The sequence below is a fragment of the Nicotiana sylvestris genome, chromosome 7, assembly GCF_000393655.2.
Source record: "Nicotiana sylvestris chromosome 7, ASM39365v2, whole genome shotgun sequence".
Taxonomy (NCBI): Eukaryota; Viridiplantae; Streptophyta; class Magnoliopsida; order Solanales; family Solanaceae; genus Nicotiana; species Nicotiana sylvestris.
This window is the reverse complement of record NC_091063.1, coordinates 23143925-23159969: the sequence shown is the minus strand read 5'-3', so window position 1 is coordinate 23159969 and position 16045 is coordinate 23143925.

The following is a 16045-nucleotide window of genomic DNA, read 5'->3' as shown; positions in this document are numbered from 1 at the left end:
ACACTATACAGAAAAGAAGCTGTACGAAGTACGACCTTCTTCATGATTTAGAAGACTCAGAGAGGATATGGGTTTCGGCACAATTTATATACAGTTCACAAAATATCAAAGCGGTAAAGCAGTTAGTTAGCACATTGAGCACAGATCATGTAACAAAATCAGATAAAGCTGAATATAACAATTTATTTAAGCTCGAATTTCTAACCCTGAACCAGTGGTTCTGGGTCAGGTTCCCCAGCGGAGTCGCCAGAGCTGTCACACCTCCTTTTTCCGCGCCCGTGAGGCGCAGGGGGAGTTTTTCCAATTAAAGGACAATCGAAACGGGATTTGTTTATTTGTTTCAGAGTCGCCACTTGGGAGATTTAGGGTGTCCCAAGTCACCAATTTTAATCCCGAATCGAGGAAAAGAATGACTCCATATTACAGTCTGCGTACCAGAAATCCGGATAAGGAATTTTGTTAACTCGGGAGAAGGTGTTAGGCATTCCCGAGTTCCGTGGTTCTAGCACGGTCGCTCAACTGTTATATTCGGCTTGATTATCTGATTTTATACAAATATGAACTTATGTGCAAATTTTAACTTTTATCGCTTTTATTATATTTTAAAAGTAATGTGAACATCGTTTAAAACATGTCTTTGGATTGCGTCACATGAAATGCACCCGCGATCCGGAACATATTTTTATTCAATGTTTTAGGATTTGGATTTGGGTCGCATGAAATGCACACCCGAGTTTAAGAAGGTAAGATTATTAAAATACGCGCCTAAAGCGATTAGCGTATTATTATTTCTGGGTGAGGCCGTGGAACTTTGCTAAATGGCCGATCCCGAGTTCTAAGTAATTAAAGCACACTTTTTTTTTGTGAGGGCCCCGCAATCTGTGCATTTTATTTGGCGAGGCTCGTCTCATTTTATTTAAAAGGATAAACCTACAGTGACTACATTTCTTCTATTAGGTTTGTCTCTAAAAATAAAAGAAAACTTTCTTAATTATTTACATGCTAAAAAACGTAGCTTATTAATTATTGATTTACCGTTGATACAAATGGAGAATCGCAACGGAGTTTGTACAAAGAAATGTTGTTTTTGTTCTATATTCTATTATTCAAGGAAAATTGAAACACGAGATTAACGTACAATGATATCGAAGCAGATTATTTTATGTGAGGAGGTTAGACATATTCGGCCTTGTTCATCATACGGACGGGGTTCAGTTAATTACTCCTTACATGCTTGATGCTTGAAAAAAAATGAGGCATTTGAAACGAACCTATCTAACTTAATGTAATATTACTACATGTTTGACTACACAATTTTTCCTTTTTGCTTTAACCCAAATTGCTTCGTGCATTCGAATTGTGCATTACCAACTGATGAGTTAAGGTGAAGCTAATGTGCTTAATGCATTTCCAATTAAACAGACCCTATGTGAAACCACTGTTGGCCGATAATCGTTACTATCCAACTAGCTTCTTCCTGATTTATATACAACCATAGATTACCAGGCTAAATTCCTTAATGAACACTGTTTTATTACATGGTTTAAAAGCCAGTCTCTACCTGTTGAACATACAAATATTCTAAACTACCAGCAGCAGAATAAAGGTAACTGTATTGATGTTTAGACTACAAAACTCTATATGCCCTTATTCAGCTCCAAACTCATCATTACATCAGTGAATTTAGAATGTGTACCTGGATATTAGGACAATAAGAAGAGGAAGAGAAAGAGTATCAGCAGCAGGCAACTAACAGCAACAACAACTTAGCCACAACACAGCAACAACAATGCAGCCCACAGATGATCGAGCATCAAACAGTCAAATCCCAGAAACAGAGTAGAAAAACAATAGCGGGAAGCCCAGAATATTGAATGTAACAGCACCAATAGTTTAACAATCACACACAGTTCGACAAATAACCAATAGCAATTGGCCAAGACAGCTTGGCCAGCTTAAATTCTTATGCTGTTTTCAGACAGTCTTTGTTACAATGTTCTGAGATTTCTTTTTGTTTCTTTCTTTCAGCTTTTTAAGAAAACCTTCTCTCCAGGCTCCAAAAATTCTTTTTTTTCTAATGGAAGGTCTGCCTCTTTTATAGCCTAAACTCAGCACTTTACAGTCTGTTTGACAACTCAGAATTTCCCCATCCCTGCTGTTTTTCCCACTCAGCTATTTAAACTAAACAAAAACTCCCACGAGATTCCCTGACAGCTCCTCTCTATTTGGTTGTTAAAGTGGCCTAATCTCTTATTCATTTAGTAAAGCATGGGCAGCAGGAATATAATCTGACAGCACATGCTGTCCAATTATTTAAATTCCTTAATCAGCTGACCAAGCACATGCTGCCCAAAATTTGAACCAAGTAAACATGCCATCCATTTAAGACCAAAGTCTGAACTACCATTATAACTTACCCCCTAAATGTTTTTTGATTCAAATTGAACAAAATCAATAGGCAACACACTTCAATTCCTAATGGAATTCAAATACGATCACAGCAAAAACAAACAGCATGAATCAAATTGTTACCATTTAATGGCTGAAACTAATTGACGACATACATCGACTCAACTATATTAATCGTGATATATGACAAGCAATCAACCCAACAAAACAACACAAAACAAAGTGTACCAACTCTCTTGGCAATTTGCAACGATACAGGAAAACAGACGGACATTATTGGTTTGACGAATACCAACTGAATTGAAATAAACACACTACCACATGAACTTAACATAACAGAATAAACTAAACGAAAGGTCTTGTATAGATGGGGAGACAAACTGCTAACAGAAATCCCAGAACTAGACAAACAACTAAACATGCTAACAAATTAATCTGAATAACAAAATGGACGATAAAAGGGACACATGAACAAACCTGAAAAACTTTAAACATAGCTGAACCCAGGCCCGAGCTTGATTTGTTCGTTTAAAGTCGAACAAATCCTAACCGAGGTGTTCTCGACCAAGAACACTTCGATTAGGGTTTACTAGACTACAAACTTGTCTAAATTCAAACAGACCCCACGAAATCTTTATGTTCTAAGATTTGACTTTTCCAGATTTGGTTTTTTTGGATTTATGGGTGGATTCGGACCAAACCAAACATGGTTTGGTCACGAGGGATGTTAGGGGAGTATCTAGTGCGAATCTGGGGTAGATTGGTGTAGATCGAGTTTTGTCTCGAATCTTCCAATGAAGATTCGAGAAGGTGGTGGAGGATTCGAGGCTAGGGGATAACAGATTTGGGTTCGGGGTGGTGAGATGCATCAAGGGTGTTAAGGGGGTGGTCACCGGCATCCTTGCCGCCGGGTTCTGGTGAAAGGGAAGCCATGGCGGCTGCTAGGGTTTCGGGGGTTTGGGATCCCTTCTGAGAGAGACGAAGGAACGGGGGTGGGTGTTTGGATAGGGGGCGGGGTAGAAGGGTTAGGTTTATATATGCCTTGGAGGTTTTAGATCCTGGCCGTTGGATCAAATGAGATCTAAGGCCAGGATCTATTCACTTAGGAAAGACGGTGTCGTTTGGGTGTGATGGTGGGTGAGACCGGGTAAGGCTGGATCGGGTCAAAATTTGACGGGTTTAGGGGAAAGCCTGGGTCCGTTGGATCAAAGGGGTTGGACGGCTCAGATCAACTTGCCTGAAACGGCGTCGTTAAGGTGAAGTGAGCAACTTGATCAGGACCGTTCGTTTGAGTCAGATCAATGGCTCCAATAGGGACGCTGATACGGTGTCGTTTGAGTCAGTGCTTGGGCAGGCCTGACTTGGACTGGACCTGTGTGCCGGTTTTGGGCCTCATTTTGGGGCCCAATCTGATTTTCCACAACCATTTTTCTTTAAGGACCAAATTTAAACAAAATTCTTAAGTAAATTGTAAAACTTAGAAAAATTAACAAATAAAATTAAACACATATTGGTTAACCCCTATATCAATTATCACAAGATTTAACATTAAGTACGACTCACTAAATGACAAGACATATATTTTTTGATTTTCTTTTCTTTTGGAGTAATTTCCGTGAAGCAAAAATCACGTGCTTACAACTAGTATGAAAAGAACTATTCAGAAAAAGAAACGAAGGAAACAAAATTAAAAAATAACATATAAAATATGGAATAAAGAAGAAACTTTTTTGTTTTACTGAATTATGGGATAACAAGGTTTCACACTTTGCCGAGCAGTAATAGAAATAAAAAGGAATCTGGATTACAACCCTGGAATAATCCAGAAAACAAAAGGGAAAATCAGAGTCAACTACCAGGACTCCCTCCGAGTAGGAAGAGGAGTAGCTGTCCAATTGTTGACATTGGCCCTAGGCCCCACAAACTGTATGCCTGCCTTACTGGAACCCTCTCCAGCTTCTATTGTGTTGACATCTGTGAACATTCTTTCTAAGCCCTCATCCAAATATCCATCTGGCCCAATCATCGGTCCACGAATTTTTGGGACTGACGACCTTGTGACACCTGCTCTAACAAAAGATCTAGAGAGACGCGGAACTGGCTTGGGAAGAACCCAAACTTTCTTCTTCATTTTCCGAGCTCGCTTTACATCTGCTGCAGTTTGTTTGAATCCCAATCCGAAAGTCTCTAAATTCTTGGGCAAAGAGACAAGTTGAACAATTCCCTGGAGCTCAGCCCCCAGACCTTTTCCTGGCATAAACCCATTACTTAGCATCTCTGAAACTATCATGACGGTTGCGGAAGCTATCCTGGGGTGTGGAATGCTTTTACCCTCGGGAATCTTGTTTGCTGACACTGCATCAGAAACCTGGTAAACCCAGGGACCTTTGTCATCGTTGGTTTCTATGAATGGCACAATGGCACCTCCCATGGTACACGCAGTGTCCTCCCCATGCAGCACAACATCTTGTCTGTCCCATTCAAACTTGACCATTTGATGCAATGTGGATGGCACTGCTTTGGCCACGTGGATCCACGGTCGTCCCAACAAAAGGTTATAAGATACCGCGACATCCAGTACCTGGAACTCCATAGTAAACTCGACCGGGCCGATGGTCAACTCGAGTATAATATCCCCCACGGTATCCGTTCCACTTCCGTCAAATCCTCGGACACAAACGTTGTTCTTGTGGATCCTATCATGGTCAATCTTCAACTGGTTCAGTGTGGACAATGGACAAATATTGGCACTTGAACCATTATCCACCAACGCTCGAGTAACTGCCGAATCTTCACATTTGACAGTCAAGTAGAGAGCTTTATTATGTTCTGTGCCCTCCACTGGCAAATCGTCATCAAAGAACGTTACCCTGTTTACCTCAAAATTTTTGTTCGCAATCGTTTCAAGGTGGTTCACTAAAATTTCATTGGGAACATGAGCTTCATTTAGTATCTTCATCAGGGCCCGGCGATGCTCGTCCGAATGGATCAATAGTGATAACAACGAGATCTGGGCTGGTGTTTTCTTCAATTGTTCGACGACGGAATAATCCTGCACTTTCATCTTTTTCAGGAATTCCCCCGCCTCTTCTTCTGACATGGGTTTCTTTGTTACTACTGGGTTGGACCTTCTCAACACCACGGGAGTAAAACACCGTCCCGATCAAGTCAGTCCCTGCGCCTCACAACTATCCTCCTCCACTTGCTTTCCCTTGTACATTACCACTGCCTTTTCATACTTCCAAGGCACAGCCTTGCTATCAATCACTGGCAATTGGACTACCGGCTTTATGATGACCGGTTCCCTGTAGACCCCTTTCACAACAACTATGGGTGCAGATGATGCTCCCAATACTACCAATTTGGCTGGCTCTGGTTTCTTTGTAGCGGTGGATGGATTCTTCCCTAATATCACCACTGGCTTGACATCTTCCCCCTTCAACTGTACCCCTGCTTCCCCACTGGTCGATTTTTCTTTCGGAGTGGCACAGATCATCATCACTGTCTGTGAGGGTTTCTTTGGCTTCCCTCCTTCGTGCACAAGCTCGATCATGTGGGCTTCGTGGTGCGCCGGTAATGGGTTCTGGTTAATGTTGGGTGCCTCCGGTGCTTATACCTCGATCTTGTTGGCATCAATAAGATCTTGTATCACATGTTTCAGCCTCCAACATTTCTCGGTGTCATGTCCGGGAGCTGCCGAACAATATTCACATCTTACCGAGTGATCCATATTTTGGGGCAAGGGATTTGGCAACCTAGGCTCAACAGGATTTAATAAACCCAACTGCCTTAATTTGTGGAACAAGGCAGTATAGGTTTCTCCCAACTCAGTAAAGGTTCTTTGCCTCTGCAGTCTTTCATTTCTGGAAGATGGATTTCCCCTGAAACCCGTCACTGGAGGGTTCCTGTAGGCTCTTAGAGGTGGATAGGTGTTTTGTGGTGGTGGGTAGGTATTATGTGGAGGTGGGTATGTTTGGGGGAGCTGGCGCGTGCTATTGAGGGTGAGCTGGAGGTTGGGTATATGTCTGGGCTTGATGGACAGAGAAGTGTTGTTCTTGTGGTGGGTAGTAGGGTTGTGGAGGGTAATTTGGAATGTGTGGGTAGTTTGGATGATGGCGTCTGGATTGGTAACTAGGGGAAGGACCTCTAGATCTGGACCAATTGCTTGCCTCTATTGTCGTGACCTCTTCTCTCCTTTTCTTTCCGAGCGCACCTCCCGTGCCGCTCTAGATGGCCTGAGTTGTTGCCTTAATTGCTGAGTAACTCAGGATCTTATTGGACTTAAGTCCCTCTTCTATCATACCTCCCATTTTCACCACTTCGTTGAAGGATTTCCCAACTGACGTCACCAAGTGACCGAAGTAAATTGTCTCTAGAGTTTGTAGAAAGTAATCTACTATTTCTCCCTCTCTCATTGGAGGATCAACTCTGGCTGCCTGTTCTCTCCATCGGAACCCAAATTCCCGGAAGCTCTCCCCGGGTTTCTTCTCAAGCTTTAGCAATGTGAGACGGTCTGCGACTATCTCAAGGTTGTATTGGAAGTGTCCTGCGAAAGCCTGTGCCAGATCATCCCAGGTGTACCACCTGCTCGGATCTTGTCTTGTATACCACTCTAGTGTCGACCCGCTCAAACTCTGGCCAAAGTAAGCTATCAGTAGCTCATCTTTGCCCCCCGCACCCCTCATCTTGCTACAAAAGCCCTGTAGATGTCCCATAGGATCGCCATGCCCTTCGTATAAATCGAATTTGGGCATCTTGAACCCTGCTGGTAATTGGACGTTAGGGAAAGGGCATAGATCCTTGTACGCCACGCTGATCTGGTTGCCTAACCTGTGCATGTTCCTGAAGGACTGCTCCAGACTTTTAAATTTTCGCATCACCTCGTCCTGCTCTGGGCTCTTAGCCGGCTTTTCAATCTCCGTCGGGACCTCAAAGTGTGGATTATAGGTATGTGGCTCGGGTGCTTTGAATGTGAGTTCAGGGGGTAATATTGTGTGTCGTGAGCCTGAAACAACGACTCACTAGATGATATGTGCAATGGGGCTGGGGGAGGCGCCACAAAGACGGGAACATTTGGTGGAGGAGGGTTTTGACTGGGTGGTGGAGCTTGGGGATCATAGGCCTCTCTTCCCTGATAGTAGTGATGGCTTGGGAAACTCGTTGAAGGGCCGGTAGAGGGGTATTCCGGCGTGTGTCCTGGTAGGAGTGTAGGAGTAACGGGTAGTTCATGCCCCTTTTGGGCTCTAGCTAAGGCTTTCTGCATTTCATTCATTTTCAGCCTCATTTTTTCCATTTTCTCCAGGGCTTCCTTCAGCATCTGATTTGTCGTCTTTTCCGACTCAACGCTGTTGTCTGATCCAGTCATGCTTTCTGGTATAGGACCTTTCGATCTTGTTTGATAATGGTACGGTGCCAGTACGCTCTAACAAACTAACTAGTATTGGATTGGAAAAACAACAAACTTGTCAGTGTTAGAGTTTTAACAGATATTGTAATTGCACATTGGGGAATGCAATGTTCTTAGGCAAGTAACCATTTCTTATATGTTTTTGCTCTGACCGCATGCATCATCCCAGCTTATTTTATTTGTGCCTCTTTCGAGTGTTTTTAGAAACCCCTCTTTTTCTTCTTCTCTCTCTCTTTATTTTTCAATTACGGTCGAATTCTATGGAGATTGCCTACGTATCGTGACCCCGCATGAATCAGACCATGCGTAGTTCGTGAAGAAAGATTTTCAATTTTTCATTACTTAAAACAAACTATTACAAACTAAAATCCTTTTTGCAGAAAGAAAATAACAAACGCAAACTAAGGTCAAATACAAGTTCCAATATTACGGAAATACTTTGATGCGAAAAGACAATGGACAGACAAACCACAGGCTAAAAAAATAGAGAAATACATACACGAACTACGCATACTCTAAAGCTTCAAATATGGGTGCCCGCGGGGCATCGTTCGGCCTCGCCGCGGGCCTAGGTTCCAAATCCCTTTTGAGTTGCTCTAATTCATTCATGGTCCGTTTCACATAGATTAGCACTGCTGAGACAAAAGTAGCATGGGTCATATCTTCACAAGAGCGACATCTTCTAAAAATGGCGCGGGCAATGTCTCTAATCCTGTCCCTTGCTTGCTTCTTTTCTATAAGCAGGCGTTTTATCTGATCACTGCATGTTTTTAACGCCTGAGAATCCTGCATATGCTGATTCTTCAGTTGCTGCACTTCTACCTCCATTTGGGCCAACAAGTCCTAACAGTGTCCGCTTTCAATTTGGAAATCCTCAGCCTGCTTAACTATCTTACCCTCAAGTGTAGCCACCTTTCTCTTCATATTGGCAACAGTTTTCTCGTGGTCTCGTTTCAATTTATTCAAGTATCGGCGACACTTATCTGCTCTTGTACCCCACTGTGCTTTGAGATCTGCCATGACGTTCTCAGACTTTTCTAAACCATCCCGCCATTCCCTGACTTCATTTTTCAGCCCTTTTATCAACTGCTCATTTGATCGACTCCTTGGTTGTTTATCAGGAGCCATTCTCAATTTCTAGATTTGGGCCCTAAGTGCTTCATTTTCTTGGGCCAATCTATTCTTTTTGCCTCGATCCGCAGCAACTTGCATACTGTTATCGAATTTCAGACTTTCAACCTGTTGCTTCAACTTTCTGATCTCCGCCCGATAACTTTTTTCCTTTGCTAACCAGTTCCATTGCTCCTGGGATGACTCAGCGAAATCTTTGAGATGAGGTCTTTTAGCTGGTCTCCCGCAGGACATGTCACCTCTGAACCAAGCGTGATACCCCCGGGAAACTTCTCCTTTAGCCCTATCCAATACACAAGTATTTGCCGTCAAATGTTGACACTCACTCCAGATCTAGCGAACTTCTTCTTCGGAGAACCGACCATCAGGACTGATTTCAACCACTTGGGTACTCAATTCTTCATCTTTCGGCACTACTTGATACCTCCCCAGTTGCCTCAAAACCCGATATAGTGCATAGGGTTGGATGTTTTTAAGTCCCATCAACAGAAAGTGGGGCCTGGTTGCCGGCATGTATATGATTTCCTCAACAGGCAACCATCCGAGCGTCCACTGGATTTGGCTGGCAGTGAGAGTTCGGAAGAATGACGTCCAAGCTGTGACTCCCTTGGGTAGACTAACCCCTTTGATTCTTGTGTAAAATTCTCCAATACAAGTCTTCTCGGGCGAACCGTAACCCAAGAGCTGGGAGCGGTGGCATAAATGATCAGTCATCCACATTTGCAACAATAAGTTACATCCCTCGAAAAAGTCGCCCCCGGCTCGGCAAGCAGTGAGAGCCCGAAAGATGTCAGCCATAATCATAGGCGCCAGAGTGCTTTTATCTTGGGTGAGCAAGGTACTGACGACCCCAACTACTTTCAAATCAATGTTTCCGTATTTCCTTGGGAATACTATAAGACCCAAAAAAGCTATCATAAAAGCTACCAACTTGTGTTCATCCCACTTATGTCGGTTATCTCTACTGCATAGTTTGAAGTCTGGCTTATCAAACCCGCCCATGTGGCTGTATCTAGCATATATGAGGCGGAGACTGCAGAAACCCTTTGCAAAATCTGGATGGTGAAATGTTCGGGGTATTTTCAGGGAATCCAAAAACCGGTGTACAGTGACGGCCCTGGGTGCAATCAAGTACTTGAACCTTAACGGAGCTTCATCACTTCCGATGTATCCCGCTATTTCTTCTAATGTCGGGGTGAGCTCAAAGTCCGAGAAATGAAATACATTGTGTGCTGAATCCCAGCAAGTGACCAATGATCTGATAATATCACCCCGAGGCTGGATGTCTAGTAAATCCGGGAGATCTTTCAGATACTTCTTTACTTTGTCTTGCCCTTCCTTGCCTAGGTCATTCCACCATAATCGCAACTCAAAAGGGATCTTGGTCATTATTGAAAAGGGTTCGTTTTGTATGGTGCTCATCCTGCACATTTATTAAGGTGATTACGCCAACGCAAAACTTTTATTTGACTCAAAATAAAACTATCTATATTCTTTTCCAAGATTTTTTTTTCAAAACGATGGACTCGGTTTTCAAATGCGGCCTTTTAGCACTTCGGGAACGAAGATTTTAAGGCTGCGAGAGTCAACCAGTCAAAAATCAAAATGATGACCAAAGATGGTCGTTTATGCAATGTCAGCCTTCCGGCGTCCCGCTTAGGAACATTCGGCTATTTTTGCAAAAAACGGCATCATCCGACTTATTTATAACGAAAATTAAAATAGACATTTTGGCTATTTTTTACAAAAAGGGAGGTTTGACCCGATGAGGGTTGCCTACGTATCTCACATCCAGTGAGAATCAAACCAGCGTAGTTCGGGCAAATAAACTAACTAATTTTGAAAACAAACATATTTTTCCCTTTTTTTAGCAAAAGAAACTATTTTTCCTTTCCGTTTTTTTGAAAACAAAGCAAACTAAAATAAAGGACTCTTTCCTACACACTTTCTGCTTTTTTGGGTAAACAAACAATTTTAAAAGTAAAATATTTTTTTAAAAAAAAAATTTCGGCAGAGTTCCGACAGTACTTGGACACTGGGTTTTTCTAAAACAATCAATTAACTCCCTAACTGTTATTTCTCTCTTTTTCTCCTTTTTTTTCAATTTTCCAACATTTTCGAGATTCAAAAACCGGTCAACATGCGGGTTCGGAACAAATAAATGTACAGCACAAATAGGATGCATCAGGATGGTCTTTTCATTTCAGGTTACTAGTCCTAGACGGACCCAACCCCTGTGTTGAGTCCCCTAAGTCAAATGCAACATGATGCAAATAATCGTTCCTACTAGGGATCCGGCATGAAGTCATGTTATTCTATGTTCAAAACCTGAGTCGGTGTTCTAGACTGTGTACCCGAGCGGACAACTCGAATCGAGGAGGGGGCAACTTTTCGAGAACCAAAGGGTCATCTGGCTTAGTAACTTGTCCGGCCTCTTTCTTATTTCAAGGTATGACACTAACAGAATAGGGAGTCTCAACTAGTAAGCACATCCCCGGAGGTGAAGAGAGAAGGGTGTCGGCACAGTTTATATACAATTCAGATAATATCAAAGCGGTAACATTTAGCACATTCAACATAAAACATGTAGGAAAATCAGATACAATCAAATACAACAATTTATCTAAGCTCGAATTCTGAACCCTGAACCAGAGATTCTGGGTTAATCCCCAGCAGAGTCGCCAGAGCTGTCACACCTCCTTTTTCTGGCACCCGCAAGGGTACAAGGAGTTTTTCCAATTAAAGGACAATCGAAACGGGATTTATTTATTAAGATTCAGAGTCGCCAGGGAGATTTATGGTGTCCCAAGTCACCGGTTATAATCCCGAATCGAGGAAAAGAATGACTCTGTATTATAGTCCGCGAACCAGAAATCTGGATAAGGCATTATGTTAACCCGGGAGAAGGTGTTAGGCATTCCCGAGTTCTGTGGTTCTAGAATGGTCGCTCAACTGTTATATTCGGCTTATTTATCTGATATTTAACAATTAAGAACTTATATGCAAATTTTAACTTGAACCACCTTTATCAATTTTATTATTATTGTTATTATTTTACGGAGAATTACAAAATTGTGAAAACGTATCGCGAACCACGTCACAGTCAATGTACCCATGGTTATCGAAATATTTCGACTCCGTTGAGATTTGGATTTGGGTCACATAAATGCACACCCGTATTTAAGAAAGTAATTTATTAAGGACGCGCCTGAAGTGACTACCGTATCGTTATTTTGGGAAGAGGCCGTGAAAATTCACTAGACGGCCAACTCCAAAGTCTATCCGGTTATTGAGTCCTTTTATTGAGGGCCCCGCAATGTGCGATTTATTGTGGCGTGGCATGCCTCCTTTATTTTAAGGATATCCTAAAGTGACTACATTTCTATTTAAATGAGTCTCTAAAATAAAAAAACTTCCTAATTAATTACGAGCTAAAAAATAATAATAAAACATAACATACTAATTGCTAGATTAAGACAAATATTAATGGAAAGGAATTTTATTTTAAAAAAATTTCGAAATTGTAAATAAAATACGAAATTCGACAACTAAAATTCAAAAGAAATCAATTATAGCTAGCTTAAAACTCACATTGTTATAGGAAAAAAAACTATTGGAATTAATTATTCACGACCATTTAAAACTAGATTTAACCATAATTACTAAAGCTTATTAGAAAGTTTATTAAACTTAAACGTTGACTCATCTTGCTCAAACTCGCACCTAATGGATTAATGTTCTTAGCCTTGTAACGTTGAATCACACATAAAATAAAATCAAGCCTGTTGATTCTACGAAATTATTGGCCTATTATATTTGCCTAATATTTACGGATCTTCGTTACTATCAAGATTTAAAGATAGAAAAACTCAAATTGCTTCTATTCCAAAATTGCAAATTCAATCCAGATTTTACTAACCTCCCCCCCCCCCAAATTAAATCGATTTCCTATATTGACTATTTACTAACGATTTGAATGTGATTTTAAACTAAAAATTAACAAAGCCGAAACTAATACTTATGGTGTTCATACCGACACCCATCCACTAGTTCCGCAATTTAACGCTTCTCATTATACAAACTTCCACCATTTATATAACATGAAACACATAATGAATATCTAACAAAAAAATACGAATATTCTATAATTAGAAGCATAAATCTTCTGGCCATTTCATTTCAGCTTCAATGCATATGTCGAAATGATTCAGATTAGTGTACCTGGTATTTGAATACAAGGAAAGGAAGAATAGGATCAGCAGCACTAGAAACAGCGCAACAACAACAACAAACAACCAGCAGTCAGAAAACCCAGCAGTAGACTTGAAAACCAAACAGAAATTCCAGCAACCACTCAATAAAGCAATAACAAAGGACCAACAGTTAACTCAAGAAGCCAATTGAAAATCCCAGAAGCAAACAGGAGGCAGAGATCACACTCAGGAATATACGGAAATAGTATTCGGATATTTTAGGAATCCTCTTCCTCAAGATTAAAAGTCTGTTCTTATCTCCTCTTTAGTTCTGAAATTTTTATCTCCCCAAAATTCCTCTTCTTTTAAGTGTCAAATGAGTCCTCTTTTATATCCAAAGCAAGACTCCTCCCTTTTTCTTTTTACCTAATTCCTTTTTACTTTTTAAACTATTATTACTACCCCTTTTACCTCTTTTACTTTTTAACCCAATATTCTTTTACTATGTGCACCTTTTAACTTTTATTATTACTTACACTATTTCTAATTTTTACTTTAGTAAAAGTAATCAACATGGGGCCCCCTATGTTCCTTCTTTTTGAATGGTCAAAAGAAGACATCATTATTAACCTTTTTCTTTTTGTTTTTATCATTATGTCTTGTCCCCCACCATAATTAAACAATATGCAATTGATTAATTCCCGTTTTACCCCTAAAACTAATGTTACTGTCCTGATTCAAAATCTGTTCAAACTTCAAAATTATCTAAGAACTTAAAATTAAATTACCAGCTATAACCAATCCTTAATCCAGTTCAATCAACAAATTCAAACTTAAATGATAAACAACAAAGCAACAATCGGAATTATTTTGACTGAACGATATTTTTAACAATACATATATTTTCAGATTCAATAATATTAACAATTTGAACATAACAAACAAGTAGATTTGAATTTCTAAATTCAATAATCATTTGAACTTTAAACTAAATCCAACAACATTACAACCAAGATGAATATTCAAATTAAATCAAGAATTAAAACATAAACTCACATTAAATCACGGATTAAGAACGAACTTCAAACAAAAGATGAACACGAATTAAATCTAAACTAATCAACAAAGATGGATGATTCAAGCGATTAAACTAACATATTTCTATATTACAACTAAATTCTTTTAAACGAATAAAACAAACCGAAGAAGAAATAATTAATTGAATTTCAACTTGAATCTAACAACATTAAAAATTTCTAAAAAATACATAAAAACACATGAAACAAACTGAAGAAATAATTAATTAAATTTCAATTTGAATCTAACAACATTAAAATTAAACTAACAATTTCTTTTAATAAATAAAAACACATGAACAAACTGAAAAACTAATTAATTAAATTTCAATTTGAGTCTAATAACATTAAAATTAAACTAACAATTTCTTTTAATAAATAAAAACACATGAACAAACTGAAAAACTAATCAATTAAATTTCAATTTGAATCTAATAACATTAAACTAACAATTTCTTTTAATAAATAAAAACACATGAACAAACTGAAAAACTAATTAATTAAATTTCAATTTGAATCTAATAACATTAAAATTAAACTAACAATTTCTTTTAAAAAATAAATAAAAACACATGAAACAAACTGAAACCAATTAACAAAACGATAAACACGAACAAAACAAGAATCAAACATTTACCGATTTTAAATCCTAGAATATCAAAACAAAATACGAACAAAATGAAACTCAAACCCACTAACTGGATCGAAACGACGAAGAACTTGAATGAAAACAAATCTGTCCGGAAACGATTATCGCACCAAAACAATTTGACGCCGAAGACGACCACGAACGGACGATCGAAGAACTGAAGAAGGAAGCAGCGGACAGCAGCAGTGACGGAGCAGCAGCAGCGACGAGGGTCGTCTGGCCGCGACGAAGAAGAAACAGCAGCAGGCGACGGGGTGAAGAAGAAGACGCATCAGCAGCCATGGCGACGTGAAGGAGGCAGTAGCAACGAACAGACGAAGAAGAAGCGACCAGCAGCGATAGCAGCTCGGCGTTGGACGTGAAGAACGCAACAGCCATGGACGACGTGAAGCTGGCAGTAGCAGCAGTGAACGGAGAAGAAGAATCATCGGGCAGCAGGCGACGAGGAAGAAGAAGCAAAAGCAGAGAACGTAGCAGCCATGGCAGCGAGGAGCGACAAAGATCGACGAAGAAGAAGCAACGAAGATCTCGTTCATGGCAGTTTGTACGTGAAGAAGACGAGGGAAAAGACGAAGAAGAAGCAGCAGCCATGGATGGGTTGATGCGTGTGTGTGTGTGTTTTGGAGAGAAGAGAGGTGGAGAAGAAGAGAGGGGGGTGGGTAGTGTGTCTAGGTTTTGGTTTTTTTTTTGTGAAAATGAAAGAAAAATGAAAAGGGGGTTTGGGTCTTTTGGGTTATGGACTGGGTCGACCCAGTTCGAAATGGACCGGGTTGTAGGGGAAGGTTGGGCATCTTTGGGCCTGTGACTTAAAATTGAAGAAAAGGCCCTATCCGATCTCTTCTATTTTTGTCTTTTTTATTTATTCAATTTCCTAAATAATAAAGCTAAAATGTTAAGATTAAATTATAAAACCCAAAATTATCTAGAAATACTAATTAACTTCTAATAATAATTATCACCCAAAATTAAACATCAATAAAATAAAATCACACAAATTTGGACAATAAATGCTAAAAATGCAAAATATGCCTATTTTTTGTAAAAAAATTCCATTTTGTAAAACAAACTTAATTACTACTAATTGTAGAATTACATATTAAATGCAAATGTGACATATTTTTTATATTTTTATTAATTTAACAAATAAACATGCACAGACAAAAATATAAATAATTATCCA